We start from the raw sequence: 18841 nt of genomic DNA on the forward strand, positions 1-18841 counted from the left end.
CTTTAGCCAAATCCTACCAGTGCAGCAATGGTGAAGTTGAGACTCTTATGCTCAAACCTGCGTTCATACAAATGTGTAAGTCTAAATAAAGTTCTAATTTCTTTCTTCGTACAATCTCATCTTTTCGTTGGGCAACCTGTCTACCCTGCAACTCATCTCATTACCAAGATAAATGTATCCTACTCCTTGTTAGGCAACCAAGTGGCTCTCATGTCAGACAACATCTTCCTTTACCTTCATGATGCCAGCTGCTTTGCAACAGAGTGGCCTTCTAGTCGGAAAACATCTTGCTTTAGCTTTATGATGTCAGACTGCTAGGCAACAGAATGGCACCTCATGTCAGACAACTTCTTGCTTTAGCTTTATGATGTCAGACACCCCTGGACCAATTGTCCTTGTGGAAGCTAACCCCACAGGAGGATGAGATATCAGAAGTTACGCAGTAGGTTACTATCTGTATTCATGACTGCCAGCCACGTAGGAGGGGGAATGGTAAAGGAATGGGAACCAGTCGAAGCACTGTGTCCTTTTCGAAAGTGGGATTGAGGTACAAAGACAGATTAACCTTAACAACAATCCATCTTGAGTATCAGAGTCCAACATACAGAGTGCAGGAGAAGAGGTTAGATGAGCTTCCTTCCTTGAGTATGTAACACTATTTTTCATAAGTGAGATGGTGCATTTCAGTCTCAAAGGCAGATATTTCCTCGAATAGAACGTTGCTAGCACCAGGATCTAAAGCAGGTTTTAGTAGAGTTTGAGTCAGTCAGTCTTTTATTAACTATCATGACCAACATAATGTGATACATATTACTTCCATCTTGACAGAAATTATATTCAGGCACAGGCTCCAACTATAAATTAGTGAGGACATTCCGATGCTATTTACATCTTTTTAATGCCTAAAAGAATGATTGGGAGTTTTACTTACCACATAAATTGGTAAAATGATGCAGTATGCCAGAAGACTTCCTTTTTTTTTTTGCTTCAGTCTCGGCAATTCAGAGAAACTCTGCTGTGAAACACTGCCACTGCTGGTCATTCAGTATAATCTGCAGATGGAAAAGTCCACTGTTAGTACATTTAGTATAAGCAATACAAAAAGTTTAGATTTTCATAAAGGGTAACCAGATCAATACTATGGAGTCTGTTTTATTGTGAAAATCAACAGCTCAATTAAAAAATCAAATCTCAATTTGTGTTTATAACCTCTCATACTTCTCTGCATTCCCTTGCCTCATTTGCTAACACTCTCTAAACAATTGTAGCACGTACATTGGGATATAAATCGTTTTGCCAGCCAAGTGGCAGCGCACCCTTCTTACTTCCTTTGTTTTAGGATATGGTACACCAGTAGCGATTAAGCCAGCTGGTAAGTTGAGAGAGGAAGGGTTATGCTACAGTTAACAGGAATAATAGAAACTATGAATAGCATAATTTGCATCTTCTATTCAGCCAAATCCTACCAGTGCAGCAATGGTGAAGTTGAGACTCTTATGCTCAAACCTGCGTTCATACAAATGAGTAAGTCTAAATAAAGTTCTAATTTCTTTCTTCGTACCATCTCATCATTTCGTTGGGCATCCTGTCTACCCTGCAACTCATCTCATTACCAAGATAAATGTATCCTACTCCTTGTTAGGCAACAGAGTGGCTCTCATGTCAGACAACATCTTCCTTTACCTTCATGATGCCAGCTGCTTTGCAACAGAGTGGCCTTCTAGTCAGAAAACATCTTGCTTTAGCTTTATGATGTCAGACTGCAAGGCAAGAGAGTATCAGAGTCCAACATAGAGAGTGCAGGAGAAGAGGTTAGATGAGCTTCCTTCCTTGAGTATGTAACACTATTTTTCATAAGTGAGATGGTGCATTTCAGTCTCAAAGGCAGATATTTCCTCAAATAGAACGTTGCTAGCACCAGGATCTAAAGCAGGTTTTAGTAGAGTTTGAGTCAGTCAGTCTTTTATTAACTATCATGACCAACATAATGTGATACATATTACTTCCATCTTGACAGAAATTATATTCAGGCACAGGCTCCCACTATAAATTAGTGAGGACATTCCGATGCTATTTACATCTTTTTAATGCCTAAAAGAATGATTGGGAGTTTTACTTACCACATAAATTGGTAAAATGATGCAGTATGCCAGAAGACTTCCTTTTTTTTTTTGCTTCAGTCTCGGCAATTCAGAGAAACTCTGCTGTGAAACACTGCCACTGCTGGTCATTCAGTATAATCTGCAGATGGAAAAGTCCACTGTTAGTACATTTAGTATAAGCAATACAAAAAGTTTAGATTTTTATAAAGGGTAACCAGATCAATACTATGGAGTCTGTTTTATTGTGAAAATCAACAGCTCAATTAAAAAATCAAATCTCAATTTGTGTTTATAACCTCTCATACTTCTCTGCGTCCCCTTGCCTCATTTGCTAACACTCTCTAAAGAATTGTAGCACGTACATTGGGATATAAATCTTTTTGCCAGCCAAGTGGCAGTGCACCCTTCTTACTTCCTTTGTTTTAGGATATGGTACACCAGTAGCGATTAAGCCAGCTGGTAAGTTGAGAGAGGAAGGGTTATGCTACAGTTAACAGGAATAATAGAAACTATGAATAGCATAATTTGCATCTTCTCTTTAGCCAAATCCTACCAGTGCAGCAATGGTGAAGCTGAGACTCTTATGCTCAAACCTCCGTTCATACAAATGTGTAAGTCTAAATAAATTTCTAATTTCTTTCTTCGTACCATCTCATCTTTTCGTTGGGCATCCTGTCTACCCTGCAACTCATCTCATTACCAAGATAAATGTATCCTACTCCTTGTTAGGCAACAGAGTGGCTCTCATGTCAGACAGCATCTTCCTTTACCTTCATGATGCCAGCTGCTTTGCAACAGAGTGGCCTTCTAGTCAGAAAACATCTTGCTTTAGCTTTATGATGTCAGACTGCTAGGCAACAGAATGGCACCTCATGTCAGACAACTTCTTGCTTTAGCTTTATGATGTCAGACACCCCTGGACCAATTGTCCTTGTGGAAGCTAACCACACAGGAGGATGAGATATCAGAAGTTATGCAGTAGGTTACTATCTGTATTCATGACTGCCAGCCACGTAGGAGGGGGAATGGTAAAGGAATGGGAACCAGTGGAAGCACTGTGTCCTTTTCAAAAGTGGGATTGAGGTACAAAGACAGATTAACCTTAACAACAATCCATCTTGAGTATCAGAGTCCAACATAGAGAGTGCAGGAGAAGAGGTTAGATGTGCTTCCTTCCTTGAGTATGTAACACTATTTTTCATAAGTGAGATGGTGCATTTCAGTCTCAAAGGCAGATATTTCCTCAAATAGAACGTTGCTAGCACCAGGATCTAAAGCAGGTTTTAGTAGAGTTTGAGTCAGTCAGTCTTTTATTAACTATCATGACCAACATAATGTGATACATATTACTTCCATCTTGACAGAAATTATATTCAGGCACAGGCTCCCACTATAAATTAGTGAGGACATTCCGATGCTATTTACATCTTTTTAATGCCTAAAAGAATGATTGGGAGTTTTACTTACCACATAAATTGGTAAAATGATGCAGTATGCCAGAAGACTTCCTTTTTTTTTTTTGCTTCAGTCTCGGCAATTCAGAGAAACTCTGCTGTGAAACACTGCCACTGCTGGTCATTCAGTATAATCTGCAGATGGAAAAGTCCACTGTTAGTACATTTAGTATAAGCAATACAAAAAGTTTAGATTTTTATAAAGGGTAACCAGATCAATACTATGGAGTCTGTTTTATTGTGAAAATCAACAGCTCAATTAAAAAATCAAATCTCAATTTGTGTTTATAACCTCTCATACTTCTCTGCGTCCCCTTGCCTCATTTGCTAACACTCTCTAAAGAATTGTAGCACGTACATTGGGATATAAATCTTTTTGCCAGCCAAGTGGCAGTGCACCCTTCTTACTTCCTTTGTTTTAGGATATGGTACACCAGTAGCGATTAAGCCAGCTGGTAAGTTGAGAGAGGAAGGGTTATGCTACAGTTAACAGGAATAATAGAAACTATGAATAGCATAATTTGCATCTTCTCTTTAGCCAAATCCTACCAGTGCAGCAATGGTGAAGCTGAGACTCTTATGCTCAAACCTCCGTTCATACAAATGTGTAAGTCTAAATAAATTTCTAATTTCTTTCTTCGTACCATCTCATCTTTTCGTTGGGCATCCTGTCTACCCTGCAACTCATCTCATTACCAAGATAAATGTATCCTACTCCTTGTTAGGCAACAGAGTGGCTCTCATGTCAGACAGCATCTTCCTTTACCTTCATGATGCCAGCTGCTTTGCAACAGAGTGGCCTTCTAGTCAGAAAACATCTTGCTTTAGCTTTATGATGTCAGACTGCTAGGCAACAGAATGGCACCTCATGTCAGACAACTTCTTGCTTTAGCTTTATGATGTCAGACACCCCTGGACCAATTGTCCTTGTGGAAGCTAACCACACAGGAGGATGAGATATCAGAAGTTATGCAGTAGGTTACTATCTGTATTCATGACTGCCAGCCACGTAGGAGGGGGAACGGTAAAGGAATGGGAACCAGTCGAAGCACTGTGTCCTTTTCAAAAGTGGGATTGAGGTACAAAGACAGATTAACTTTAACAACAATCCATCTTGAGTATCAGAGTCCAACATAGAGAGTGCAGGAGAAGAGGTTAGATGTGCTTCCTTCCTTGAGTATGTAACACTATTTTTCATAAGTGAGATGGTGCATTTCAGTCTCAAAGGCAGCTATTTCCTCGAATAGAACGTTGCTAGCACCAGGATCTAAAGCAGGTTTTAGTAGAGTTTGAGTCAGTCAGTCTTTTATTAACTATCATGACCAACATAATGTGATACATATTACTTACATCTTGACAGAAATTATATTCAGGCACATGCTCCCACTATAAATTAGTGAGGACATTCCGATGCTATTTACATCTTATTAATGCCTAAAAGAATGATTGGGAGTTTTACTTACCACATAAATTGGTAAAATGATGCAGTATGCCAGAAGACTTCCTTTTTTTTTTTTTTGCTTCAGTCTCGGCAATTCAGAGAAACTCTGCTGTGAAACACTGCCACTGCTGGTCATTTAGTATAATCTGCAGATGGAAAAGTCCACTGTTAGTACATTTAGTATAAGCAATACAAAAAGTTTAGATTTTTATAAAGGGTAACCAGATCAATACTATGGAGTCTGTTTTATTGTGAAAATCAACAGCTCAATTAAAAAATCAAATCTCAATTTGTGTTTATAACCTCTCATACTTCTCTGCGTTCCCTTGCCTCATTTGCTAACACTCTCTAAAGAATTGTAGCACGTACATTGGGATATAAATCTTTTTGCCAGCCAAGTGGCATCGCACCCTTCTTACTTCCTTTGTTTTAGGATATGGTACACCAGTAGCGATTAAGCCAGCTGGTAAGTTGAGAGAGGAAGGGTTATGCTACAGTTAACAGGAATAATAGAAACTATGAATAGCATAATTTGCATCTTCTCTTTAGCCAAATCCTACCAGTGCAGCAATGGTGAAGTTGAGACTCTTATGCTCAAACCTGCGTTCATACAAATGTGTAAGTCTAAATAAAGTTCTAATTTCTTTCTTCGTACAATCTCATCTTTTCGTTGGGCAACCTGTCTACCCTGCAACTCATCTCATTACCAAGATAAATGTATCCTACTCCTTGTTAGGCAACAGAGTAGCTCTCATGTCAGACAACATCTTCCTTTACCTTCATGATGCCAGCTGCTTTGCAACAGAGTGGCCTTCTAGTCAGAAAACATCTTGCTTTAGCTTTATGATGTCAGACTGCAAGGCAACAGAATGGCACCTCATGTCAGACAACTTCTTGCTTTAGCTTTATGATGTCAGACACCCCTGGACCAATTGTCCTTGTGGAAGCTAACCCCACAGGAGGATGAGATATCAGAAGTTACGCAGTAGGTTACTATCTGTATTCATGACTGCCAGCCACGTAGGAGGGGGAATGGTAAAGGAATGGGAACCAGTCGAAGCACTGTGTCCTTTTCGAAAGTGGGATTGAGGTACAAAGACAGATTAACCTTAACAACAATCCATCTTGAGTATCAGAGTCCAACATACAGAGTGCAGGAGAAGAGGTTAGATGAGCTTCCTTCCTTGAGTATGTAACACTATTTTTCATAAGTGAGATGGTGCATTTCAGTCTCAAAGGCAGATATTTCCTCAAATAGAACGTTGCTAGCACCAGGATCTAAAGCAGGTTTTAGTAGAGTTTGAGTCAGTCAGTCTTTTATTAACTATCATGACCAACATAATGTGATACATATTACTTCCATCTTGACAGAAATTATATTCAGGCACAGGCTCCCACTATAAAGTAGTGACAACATTCCGATGCTATTAACATCTTTTTAATGCCTAAAAGAATGATTGGGAGTTTTGCTTACCATATAAATTGGTAAAATGATGCAGTATGCCAGAAGACATCCTTTTTTTTTTGCTTCAGTCTCGGCAATTCAGAGTAACTCTGCTGTGAAACACTGCCACTGCTGGTCATTCAGTATAATCTGCAGATGGAAAAGTCCACTGTTAGTACATTTAGTATAAGCAATACAAAAAGTTTAGATTTTTATAAAGGGTAACCAGATCAATACTATGGAGTCTGTTTTATTGTGAAAATCAACAGCTCAATTAAAAAATCAAATCTCAATTTGTGTTTATAACCTCTCATACTTCTCTGCGTTCCCTTGCCTCATTTGCTAACACTCTCTAAAGAATTGTAGCACGTACATTGGGATATAAATCTTTTTGCCAGCCAAGTGGCATCGCACCCTTCTTACTTCCTTTGTTTTAGGATATGGTACACCAGTAGCGATTAAGCCAGCTGGTAAGTTGAGAGAGGAAGGGTTATGCTACAGTTAACAGGAATAATAGAAACTATGAATAGCATAATTTGCATCTTCTCTTTAGCCAAATCCTACCAGTGCAGCAATGGTGAAGTTGAGACTCTTATGCTCAAACCTGCGTTCATACAAATGTGTAAGTCTAAATAAAGTTCTAATTTCTTTCTTCGTACAATCTCATCTTTTCGTTGGGCAACCTGTCTACCCTGCAACTCATCTCATTACCAAGATAAATGTATCCTACTCCTTGTTAGGCAACCAAGTGGCTCTCATGTCAGACAACATCTTCCTTTACCTTCATGATGCCAGCTGCTTTGCAACAGAGTGGCCTTCTAGTCGGAAAACATCTTGCTTTAGCTTTATGATGTCAGACTGCTAGGCAACAGAATGGCACCTCATGTCAGACAACTTCTTCCTTTAGCTTTATGATGTCAGATACCCCTGGACCAATTGTCCTTGTGGAAGCTAACCACACAGGAGGATGAGATATCAGAAGTTATGCAGTAGGTTACTATCTGTATTCATGACTGCCAGCCACGTAGGAGGGGGAATGGTAAAGGAATGGGAACCAGTCGAAGCACTGTGTCCTTTTCGAAAGTAGGATTGAGGTACAAAGACAGATTAACCTTAACAACACTCCATCTTGAGTATCAGAGTCCAACATAGAGAGTGCAGGAGAAGAGGTTAGATGAGCTTCCTTCCTTGAGTATGTAACACTATTTTTCATAAGTGAGATGGTGCATTTCAGTCTCAAAGGCAGCTATTTCCTCGAATAGAACGTTGCTAGCACCAGGATCTAAAGCAGGTTTTAGTAGAGTTTGAGTCAGTCAGTCTTTTATTAACTATCATGACCAACATAATGTGATACATATTACTTCCATCTTGACAGAAATTATATTCAGGCACAGGCTCCAACTATAAATTAGTGAGGACATTCCGATGCTATTTACATCTTTTTAATGCCTAAAAGAATGATTGGGAGTTTTACTTACCACATAAATTGGTAAAATGATGCAGTATGCCAGAAGACTTCCTTTTTTTTTTTGCTTCAGTCTCGGCAATTCAGAGAAACTCTGCTGTGAAACACTGCCACTGCTGGTCATTCAGTATAATCTGCAGATGGAAAAGTCCACTGTTAGTACATTTAGTATAAGCAATACAAAAAGTTTAGATTTTTATAAAGGGTAACCAGATCAATACTATGGAGTCTGTTTTATTGTGAAAATCAACAGCTCAATTAAAAAAATCAAATCTCAATTTGTGTTTATAACCTCTCATACTTCTCTGCGTTCCCTTGCCTCATTTGCTAACACTCTCTAAAGAATTGTAGCACGTACATTGGGATATAAATCTTTTTGCCAGCCAAGTGGCAGCGCACCCTTCTTACTTCCTTTGTTTTAGGATATGGTACACCAGTAGCGATTAAGCCAGCTGGTAAGTTGAGAGAGGAAGGGTTATGATACAGTTAACAGGAATAATAGAAACTATGAATAGCATAATTTGCATCTTCTCTTTAGCCAAATCCTACCAGTGCAGCAATGGTGAAGTTGAGACTCTTATGCTCAAACCTGCGTTCATACAAATGTGGAAGTCTAAATAAAGTTCTAATTTCTTTCTTCGTACCATCTCATCTTTTCGTTGGGCATCCTGTCTACCCTGCAACTCATCTCATTACCAAGATAAATGTATCCTACTCCTTGTTAGGCAACAGAGTGGCTCTCATGTCAGACAACATCTTCCTTTACCTTCATGATGCCAGCTGCTTTGCAACAGAGTGGCCTTCTAGTCAGAAAACATCTTGCTTTAGCTTTATGATGTCAGACTGCAAGGCAACAGAATGGCACCTCATGTCAGACAACTTCTTGCTTTAGCTTTATGATGTCAGACACCCCTGGACCAATTGTCCTTGTGGAAGCTAACCCCACAGGAGGATGAGATATCAGAAGTTACGCAGTAGGTTACTATCTGTATTCATGACTGCCAGCCACGTAGGAGGGGGAATGGTAAAGGAATGGGAACCAGTCGAAGCACTGTGTCCTTTTCGAAAGTGGGATTGAGGTACAAAGACAGATTAACCTTAACAACAATCCATCTTGAGTATCAGAGTCCAACATACAGAGTGCAGGAGAAGAGGTTAGATGAGCTTCCTTCCTTGAGTATGTAACACTATTTTTCATAAGTGAGATGGTGCATTTCAGTCTCAAAGGCAGATATTTCCTCGAATAGAACGTTGCTAGCACCAGGATCTAAAGCAGGTTTTAGTAGAGTTTGAGTCAGTCAGTCTTTTATTAACTATCATGACCAACATAATGTGATACATATTACTTCCATCTTGACAGAAATTATATTCAGGCACAGGCTCCAACTATAAATTAGTGAGGACATTCCGATGCTATTTACATCTTTTTAATGCCTAAAAGAATGATTGGGAGTTTTACTTACCACATAAATTGGTAAAATGATGCAGTATGCCAGAAGACTTCCTTTTTTTTTTTGCTTCAGTCTCGGCAATTCAGAGAAACTCTGCTGTGAAACACTGCCACTGCTGGTCATTCAGTATAATCTGCAGATGGAAAAGTCCACTGTTAGTACATTTAGTATAAGCAATACAAAAAGTTTAGATTTTCATAAAGGGTAACCAGATCAATACTATGGAGTCTGTTTTATTGTGAAAATCAACAGCTCAATTAAAAAATCAAATCTCAATTTGTGTTTATAACCTCTCATACTTCTCTGCATTCCCTTGCCTCATTTGCTAACACTCTCTAAACAATTGTAGCACGTACATTGGGATATAAATCGTTTTGCCAGCCAAGTGGCAGCGCACCCTTCTTACTTCCTTTGTTTTAGGATATGGTACACCAGTAGCGATTAAGCCAGCTGGTAAGTTGAGAGAGGAAGGGTTATGCTACAGTTAACAGGAATAATAGAAACTATGAATAGCATAATTTGCATCTTCTATTCAGCCAAATCCTACCAGTGCAGCAATGGTGAAGTTGAGACTCTTATGCTCAAACCTGCGTTCATACAAATGAGTAAGTCTAAATAAAGTTCTAATTTCTTTCTTCGTACCATCTCATCATTTCGTTGGGCATCCTGTCTACCCTGCAACTCATCTCATTACCAAGATAAATGTATCCTACTCCTTGTTAGGCAACAGAGTGGCTCTCATGTCAGACAACATCTTCCTTTACCTTCATGATGCCAGCTGCTTTGCAACAGAGTGGCCTTCTAGTCAGAAAACATCTTGCTTTAGCTTTATGATGTCAGACTGCAAGGCAAGAGAGTATCAGAGTCCAACATAGAGAGTGCAGGAGAAGAGGTTAGATGAGCTTCCTTCCTTGAGTATGTAACACTATTTTTCATAAGTGAGATGGTGCATTTCAGTCTCAAAGGCAGATATTTCCTCAAATAGAACGTTGCTAGCACCAGGATCTAAAGCAGGTTTTAGTAGAGTTTGAGTCAGTCAGTCTTTTATTAACTATCATGACCAACATAATGTGATACATATTACTTCCATCTTGACAGAAATTATATTCAGGCACAGGCTCCCACTATAAATTAGTGAGGACATTCCGATGCTATTTACATCTTTTTAATGCCTAAAAGAATGATTGGGAGTTTTACTTACCACATAAATTGGTAAAATGATGCAGTATGCCAGAAGACTTCCTTTTTTTTTTTGCTTCAGTCTCGGCAATTCAGAGAAACTCTGCTGTGAAACACTGCCACTGCTGGTCATTCAGTATAATCTGCAGATGGAAAAGTCCACTGTTAGTACATTTAGTATAAGCAATACAAAAAGTTTAGATTTTTATAAAGGGTAACCAGATCAATACTATGGAGTCTGTTTTATTGTGAAAATCAACAGCTCAATTAAAAAATCAAATCTCAATTTGTGTTTATAACCTCTCATACTTCTCTGCGTCCCCTTGCCTCATTTGCTAACACTCTCTAAAGAATTGTAGCACGTACATTGGGATATAAATCTTTTTGCCAGCCAAGTGGCAGTGCACCCTTCTTACTTCCTTTGTTTTAGGATATGGTACACCAGTAGCGATTAAGCCAGCTGGTAAGTTGAGAGAGGAAGGGTTATGCTACAGTTAACAGGAATAATAGAAACTATGAATAGCATAATTTGCATCTTCTCTTTAGCCAAATCCTACCAGTGCAGCAATGGTGAAGCTGAGACTCTTATGCTCAAACCTCCGTTCATACAAATGTGTAAGTCTAAATAAATTTCTAATTTCTTTCTTCGTACCATCTCATCTTTTCGTTGGGCATCCTGTCTACCCTGCAACTCATCTCATTACCAAGATAAATGTATCCTACTCCTTGTTAGGCAACAGAGTGGCTCTCATGTCAGACAGCATCTTCCTTTACCTTCATGATGCCAGCTGCTTTGCAACAGAGTGGCCTTCTAGTCAGAAAACATCTTGCTTTAGCTTTATGATGTCAGACTGCTAGGCAACAGAATGGCACCTCATGTCAGACAACTTCTTGCTTTAGCTTTATGATGTCAGACACCCCTGGACCAATTGTCCTTGTGGAAGCTAACCACACAGGAGGATGAGATATCAGAAGTTATGCAGTAGGTTACTATCTGTATTCATGACTGCCAGCCACGTAGGAGGGGGAATGGTAAAGGAATGGGAACCAGTGGAAGCACTGTGTCCTTTTCAAAAGTGGGATTGAGGTACAAAGACAGATTAACCTTAACAACAATCCATCTTGAGTATCAGAGTCCAACATAGAGAGTGCAGGAGAAGAGGTTAGATGTGCTTCCTTCCTTGAGTATGTAACACTATTTTTCATAAGTGAGATGGTGCATTTCAGTCTCAAAGGCAGATATTTCCTCAAATAGAACGTTGCTAGCACCAGGATCTAAAGCAGGTTTTAGTAGAGTTTGAGTCAGTCAGTCTTTTATTAACTATCATGACCAACATAATGTGATACATATTACTTCCATCTTGACAGAAATTATATTCAGGCACAGGCTCCCACTATAAATTAGTGAGGACATTCCGATGCTATTTACATCTTTTTAATGCCTAAAAGAATGATTGGGAGTTTTACTTACCACATAAATTGGTAAAATGATGCAGTATGCCAGAAGACTTCCTTTTTTTTTTTTGCTTCAGTCTCGGCAATTCAGAGAAACTCTGCTGTGAAACACTGCCACTGCTGGTCATTCAGTATAATCTGCAGATGGAAAAGTCCACTGTTAGTACATTTAGTATAAGCAATACAAAAAGTTTAGATTTTTATAAAGGGTAACCAGATCAATACTATGGAGTCTGTTTTATTGTGAAAATCAACAGCTCAATTAAAAAATCAAATCTCAATTTGTGTTTATAACCTCTCATACTTCTCTGCGTCCCCTTGCCTCATTTGCTAACACTCTCTAAAGAATTGTAGCACGTACATTGGGATATAAATCTTTTTGCCAGCCAAGTGGCAGTGCACCCTTCTTACTTCCTTTGTTTTAGGATATGGTACACCAGTAGCGATTAAGCCAGCTGGTAAGTTGAGAGAGGAAGGGTTATGCTACAGTTAACAGGAATAATAGAAACTATGAATAGCATAATTTGCATCTTCTCTTTAGCCAAATCCTACCAGTGCAGCAATGGTGAAGCTGAGACTCTTATGCTCAAACCTCCGTTCATACAAATGTGTAAGTCTAAATAAATTTCTAATTTCTTTCTTCGTACCATCTCATCTTTTCGTTGGGCATCCTGTCTACCCTGCAACTCATCTCATTACCAAGATAAATGTATCCTACTCCTTGTTAGGCAACAGAGTGGCTCTCATGTCAGACAGCATCTTCCTTTACCTTCATGATGCCAGCTGCTTTGCAACAGAGTGGCCTTCTAGTCAGAAAACATCTTGCTTTAGCTTTATGATGTCAGACTGCTAGGCAACAGAATGGCACCTCATGTCAGACAACTTCTTGCTTTAGCTTTATGATGTCAGACACCCCTGGACCAATTGTCCTTGTGGAAGCTAACCACACAGGAGGATGAGATATCAGAAGTTATGCAGTAGGTTACTATCTGTATTCATGACTGCCAGCCACGTAGGAGGGGGAACGGTAAAGGAATGGGAACCAGTCGAAGCACTGTGTCCTTTTCAAAAGTGGGATTGAGGTACAAAGACAGATTAACTTTAACAACAATCCATCTTGAGTATCAGAGTCCAACATAGAGAGTGCAGGAGAAGAGGTTAGATGTGCTTCCTTCCTTGAGTATGTAACACTATTTTTCATAAGTGAGATGGTGCATTTCAGTCTCAAAGGCAGCTATTTCCTCGAATAGAACGTTGCTAGCACCAGGATCTAAAGCAGGTTTTAGTAGAGTTTGAGTCAGTCAGTCTTTTATTAACTATCATGACCAACATAATGTGATACATATTACTTACATCTTGACAGAAATTATATTCAGGCACATGCTCCCACTATAAATTAGTGAGGACATTCCGATGCTATTTACATCTTATTAATGCCTAAAAGAATGATTGGGAGTTTTACTTACCACATAAATTGGTAAAATGATGCAGTATGCCAGAAGACTTCCTTTTTTTTTTTTTTGCTTCAGTCTCGGCAATTCAGAGAAACTCTGCTGTGAAACACTGCCACTGCTGGTCATTTAGTATAATCTGCAGATGGAAAAGTCCACTGTTAGTACATTTAGTATAAGCAATACAAAAAGTTTAGATTTTTATAAAGGGTAACCAGATCAATACTATGGAGTCTGTTTTATGGTGAAAATCAACAGCTCAATTAAAAAATCATATCTCAATTTGTGTTTATAACCTCTCATACTTCTCTGCGTTCCCTTGCCTCATTTGCTAACACTCTCTAAAGAATTGTAGCACGTACATTGGGATATAAATCTTTTTGCCAGCCAAGTGGCAGCGCACCCTTCTTACTTCCTTTGTTTTAGGATATGGTACACCAGTAGCGATTAAGCCAGCTGGTAAGTTGAGAGAAGAAGGGTTATGCTACAGTTAACAGGAATAATAGAAACTATGAATAGCATAATTTGCATCTTCTCTTTAGCCAAATCCTACCAGTGCAGCAATGGTGAAGTTGAGACTCTTATGCTCAAACCTGCGTTCATACAAATGTGTAAGTCTAAATAAAGTTCTAATTTCTTTCTTCGTACCATCTCATCTTTTCGTTGGGCATCCTGTCTACCCTGCAACTCATCTCATTACCAAGATAAATGTATCCTACTCCTTGTTAGGCAACAGAGTGGCTCTCATGTCAGACAGCATCTTCCTTTACCTTCATGATGCCAGCTGCTTTGCAACAGAGTGGCCTTCTAGTCAGAAAACATCTTGCTTTAGCTTTATGATGTCAGACTGCTAGGCAACAGAATGGCACCTCATGTCAGACAACTTCTTGCTTTAGCTTTATGATGTCAGACACCCCTGGACCAATTGTCCTTGTGGAAGCTAACCACACAGGAGGATGAGATATCAGAAGTTATGCAGTAGGTTACTATCTGTATTCATGACTGCCAGCCACGTAGGAGGGGGAACGGTAAAGGAATGGGAACCAGTCGAAGCACTGTGTCCTTTTCAAAAGTGGGATTGAGGTACAAAGACAGATTAACTTTAACAACAATCCATCTTGAGTATCAGAGTCCAACATAGAGAGTGCAGGAGAAGAGGTTAGATGTGCTTCCTTCCTTGAGTATGTAACACTATTTTTCATAAGTGAGATGGTGCATTTCAGTCTCAAAGGCAGCTATTTCCTCGAATAGAACGTTGCTAGCACCAGGATCTAAAGCAGGTTTTAGTAGAGTTTGAGTCAGTCAGTCTTTTATTAACTATCATGACCAACATAATGTGATACATATTACTTACATCTTGACAGAAATTATATTCAGGCACATGCTCCCACTATAAATTAGTGAGGACATTCCGATGCTATTTACATCTTATTAATGCCTAAAAGAATGATTGGGAGTTTTACTTACCACATAAATTGGTAAAATGATGCAGTATGCCAGAAGACTTCCTTTTTTTTTTTTTGCTTCAGTCTCGGCAATTCAGAGAAACTCTGCTGTGAAACACTGCCACTGCTGGTCATTTAGTATAATCTGCAGATGGAAAAGTCCACTGTTAGTACATTTAGTATGAGCAATACAAAAAGTTTAGATTTTTATAAAGGGTAACCAGATCAATACTATGGAGTCTTTTTTATTGTGAAAATCAACAGCTCAATTAAAAAATCAAATCTCAATTTGTGTTTATAACCTCTCATACTTCTCTGCGTTCCCTTGCCTCATTTATTTGCTAACACTCTCTAAAGAATTGTAGCACGTACATTGGGATATAAATCTTTTTGCCAGCCAAGTGGCAGCGCACCCTTCTTACTTCCTTTGTCTAAGGATATGGTACACCAGTAGCGATTAAGCCAGCTGGTAAGTTGAGAGAGGAAGGGTTATGCTACAGTTAACAGGAATAATAGAAACTATGAATAGCATAATTTGCATCTTCTATTCAGCCAAATCCTACCAGTGCAGCAATGGTGAAGTTGAGACTCTTATGCTCAAACCTGCGTTCATACAAATGAGTAAGTCTAAATAAAGTTCTAATTTCTTTCTTCGTACCATCTCATCTTTTCGTTGGGCATCCTGTCTACCCTGCAACTCATCTCATTACCAAGATAAATGTATCCTACTCCTTGTTAGGCAACAGAGTGGCTCTCATGTCAGACAGCATCTTCCTTTACCTTCATGATGCCAGCTGCTTTGCAACAGAGTGGCCTTCTAGTCGGAAAACATCTTGCTTTAGCTTTATGATGTCAGACTGCTAGGCAACAGAATGGCACCTCATGTCAGACAACTTCTTCCTTTAGCTTTATGATGTCAGACACCCCTGGACCAATTGTCCTTGTGGAAGCTAACCACACAGGAGGATGAGATATCAGAAGTTATGCAGTAGGTTACTATCTGTATTCATGACTGCCAGCCACGTAGGAGGGGGAATGGTAAAGGAATGGGAACCAGTCGAAGCACTGTGTCCTTTTCGAAAGTAGGATTGAGGTACAAAGACAGATTAACCTTAACAACACTCCATCTTGAGTATCAGAGTCCAACATAGAGAGTGCAGGAGAAGAGGTTAGATTAGCTTCCTTCCTTGAGTATGTAACACTATTTTTCATAAGTGAGATGGTGCATTTCAGTCTCAAAGGCAGCTATTTCCTCGAATAGAACGTTGCTAGCACCAGGATCTAAAGCAGGTTTTAGTAGAGTTTGAGTCAGTCAGTCTTTTATTAACTATCATGACCAACATAATGTGATACATATTACTTCCATCTTGACAGAAATTATATTCAGGCACAGGCTCCCACTATAAATTAGTGAGGACATTCCGATGCTATTTACATCTTTTTAATGCCTAAAAGAATGATTGGGAGTTTTACTTACCACATAAATTGGTAAAATGATGCAGTATGCCAGAAGACTTCCTTTTTTTTTTTGCTTCAGTCTCGGCAATTCAGAGAAACTCTGCTGTGAAACACTGCCACTGCTGGTCATTCAGTATAATCTGCAGATGGAAAAGTCCACTGTTAGTACATTTAGTATGAGCAATACAAAAAGTTTAGATTTTTATAAAGGGTAACCAGATCAATACTATGGAGTCTTTTTTATTGTGAAAATCAACAGCTCAATTAAAAAATCAAATCTCAATTTGTGTTTATAACCTCTCATACTTCTCTGCGTTCCCTTGCCTCATTTATTTGCTAACACTCTCTAAAGAATTGTAGCACGTACATTGGGATATAAATCTTTTTGCCAGCCAAGTGGCAGCGCACCCTTCTTACTTCCTTTGTCTAAGGATATGGTACACCAGTAGCGATTAAGCCAGCTGGTAAGTTGAGAGAGGAAGGGTTATGCTACAGTTAACAGGAATAATAGAAACTATGAATAGCATAATTTGCATCTTCTATTCAGCCAAATCCTACCAGTGCAGCAATGGTGAAGTTGAGACTCTTATGCTCAAACCTGCGTTCATACAAATGAGTAAGTCTAAATAAAGTTCTAATTTCTTTCTTCGTACCATCTCATCTTTTCGTTGGGCATCCTGTCTACCCTGCAACTCATCTCATTACCAAGATAAATGTATCCTACTCCTTGTTAGGCAACAGAGTGGCTCTCATGTCAGACAGCATCTTCCTTTACCTTCATGATGCCAGCTGCTTTGCAACAGAGTGGCCTTCTAGTCGGAAAACATCTTGCTTTAGCTTTATGATGTCAGACTGCTAGGCAACAGAATGGCACCTCATGTCAGACAACTTCTTCCTTTAGCTTTATGATGTCAGACACCCCTGGACCAATTGTCCTTGTGGAAGCTAACCACACAGGAGGATGAGATATCAGAAGTTATGCAGTAGGTTACTATCTGTATTCATGACTGCCAGCCACGTAGGAGGGGGAATGGTAAAGGAATGGGAACCAGTTGAAGCACTGTGTCCTTTTCGAAAGTAGGATTGAGGTACAAAGACAGATTAACCTTAACAACACTCCATCTTGAGTATCAGAGTCCAACATAGAGAGTGCAGGAGAAGAGGTTAGATTAGCTTCCTTCCTTGAGTATGTAACACTATTTTTCATAAGTGAGATGGTGCATTTCAGTCTCAAAGGCAGCTATTTCCTCGAATAGAACGTTGTTAGCACCAGGATCTAAAGCAGGTTTTAGTAGAGTTTGAGTCAGTCAGTCTTTTATTAACTATCATGACCAACATAATGTGATACATATTACTTCCATCTTGACAGAAATTATATTCAGGCACAGGCTCCCACTATAAATTAGTGAGGACATTCCGATGCTATTTACATCTTTTTAATGCCTAAAAGAATGATTGGGAGTTTTACTTACCACATAAATTGGTAAAATGATGCAGTATGCCAGAAGACTTCCTTTTTTTTTTTGCTTCAGTCTCGGCAATTCAGAGAAACTCTGCTGTGAAACACTGCCACTGCTGGTCATTCAGTATAATCTGCAGATGGAAAAGTCCACTGTTAGTACATTTAGTATGAGCAATACAAAAAGTTTAGATTTTTATAAAGGGTAACCAGATCAATACTATGGAGTCTTTTTTATTGTGAAAATCAACAGCTCAATTAAAAAATCAAATCTCAATTTGTGTTTATAACCTCTCATACTTCTCTGCGTTCCCTTGCCTCATTTATTTGCTAACACTCTCTAAAGAATTGTAGCACGTACATTGGGATATAAATCTTTTTGCCAGCCAAGTGGCAGCGCACCCTTCTTACTTCCTTTGTCTAAGGATATGGTACACCAGTAGCGATTAAGCCAGCTGGTAAGTTGAGAGAGGAAGGGTTATGCTACAGTTAACAGGAATAATAGAAACTATGAATAGCATAATTTGCATCTTCTATTCAGCCAAATCCTACCAGTGCAGCAATGGTGAAGTTGAGACTCTTATGCTCAAACCTGCGTTCATACAAATGAGTAAGTCTAAATAAAGTTCTAATTTCTTTCTTCGTACCATCTCATCTTTTCGTTGGGCATCCTGTCTACCCTGCAACTCATCTCATTACCAAGATAAATGTATCCTACTCCTTGTTAGGCAACAGAGTGGCTCTCATGTCAGACAGCATCTTCCTTTACCTTCATGATGCCAGCTGCTTTGCAACAGAGTGGCCTTCTAGTCGGAAAACATCTTGCTTTAGCTTTATGATGTCAGACTGCTAGGCAACAGAATGGCACCTCATGTCAGACAACTTCTTCCTTTAGCTTTATGATGTCAGACACCCCTGGACCAATTGTCCTTGTGGAAGCTAACCACACAGGAGGATGAGATATCAGAAGTTATGCAGTAGGTTACTATCTGTATTCATGACTGCCAGCCACGTAGGAGGGGGAATGGTAAAGGAAT

At 39.2% G+C, this 18841-nt stretch overlaps 2 long non-coding RNA genes across 2 annotated transcripts; both read right to left on the minus strand.

Moving 5' to 3' along the window:
- Positions 1–3569: 3569 nt before the first annotated feature.
- On the minus strand, positions 3570–8040 carry LOC147676741 (uncharacterized). Its single transcript, XR_015302557.1, has 3 exons — positions 7920–8040; positions 5020–5143; positions 3570–3691 (listed from the first exon to the last, which is right to left on the minus strand). It is a non-coding gene; the product is annotated as an uncharacterized LOC147676741 (long non-coding RNA).
- Positions 8041–9422: 1382 nt separating this feature from the next.
- LOC147676742 (uncharacterized) lies at positions 9423–17938 on the minus strand. Its single transcript, XR_015302556.1, has 7 exons — positions 17818–17938; positions 16365–16485; positions 14910–15032; positions 13458–13581; positions 12008–12129; positions 10559–10679; positions 9423–9490 (listed from the first exon to the last, which is right to left on the minus strand). It is a non-coding gene; the product is annotated as an uncharacterized LOC147676742 (long non-coding RNA).
- Positions 17939–18841: the final 903 nt, after the last annotated feature.

The sequence above is a fragment of the Lissotriton vulgaris genome, chromosome 12 (assembly GCF_964263255.1).
Source record: "Lissotriton vulgaris chromosome 12, aLisVul1.2, whole genome shotgun sequence".
Lineage (NCBI taxonomy): Eukaryota > Metazoa > Chordata > Amphibia > Caudata > Salamandridae > Lissotriton > Lissotriton vulgaris.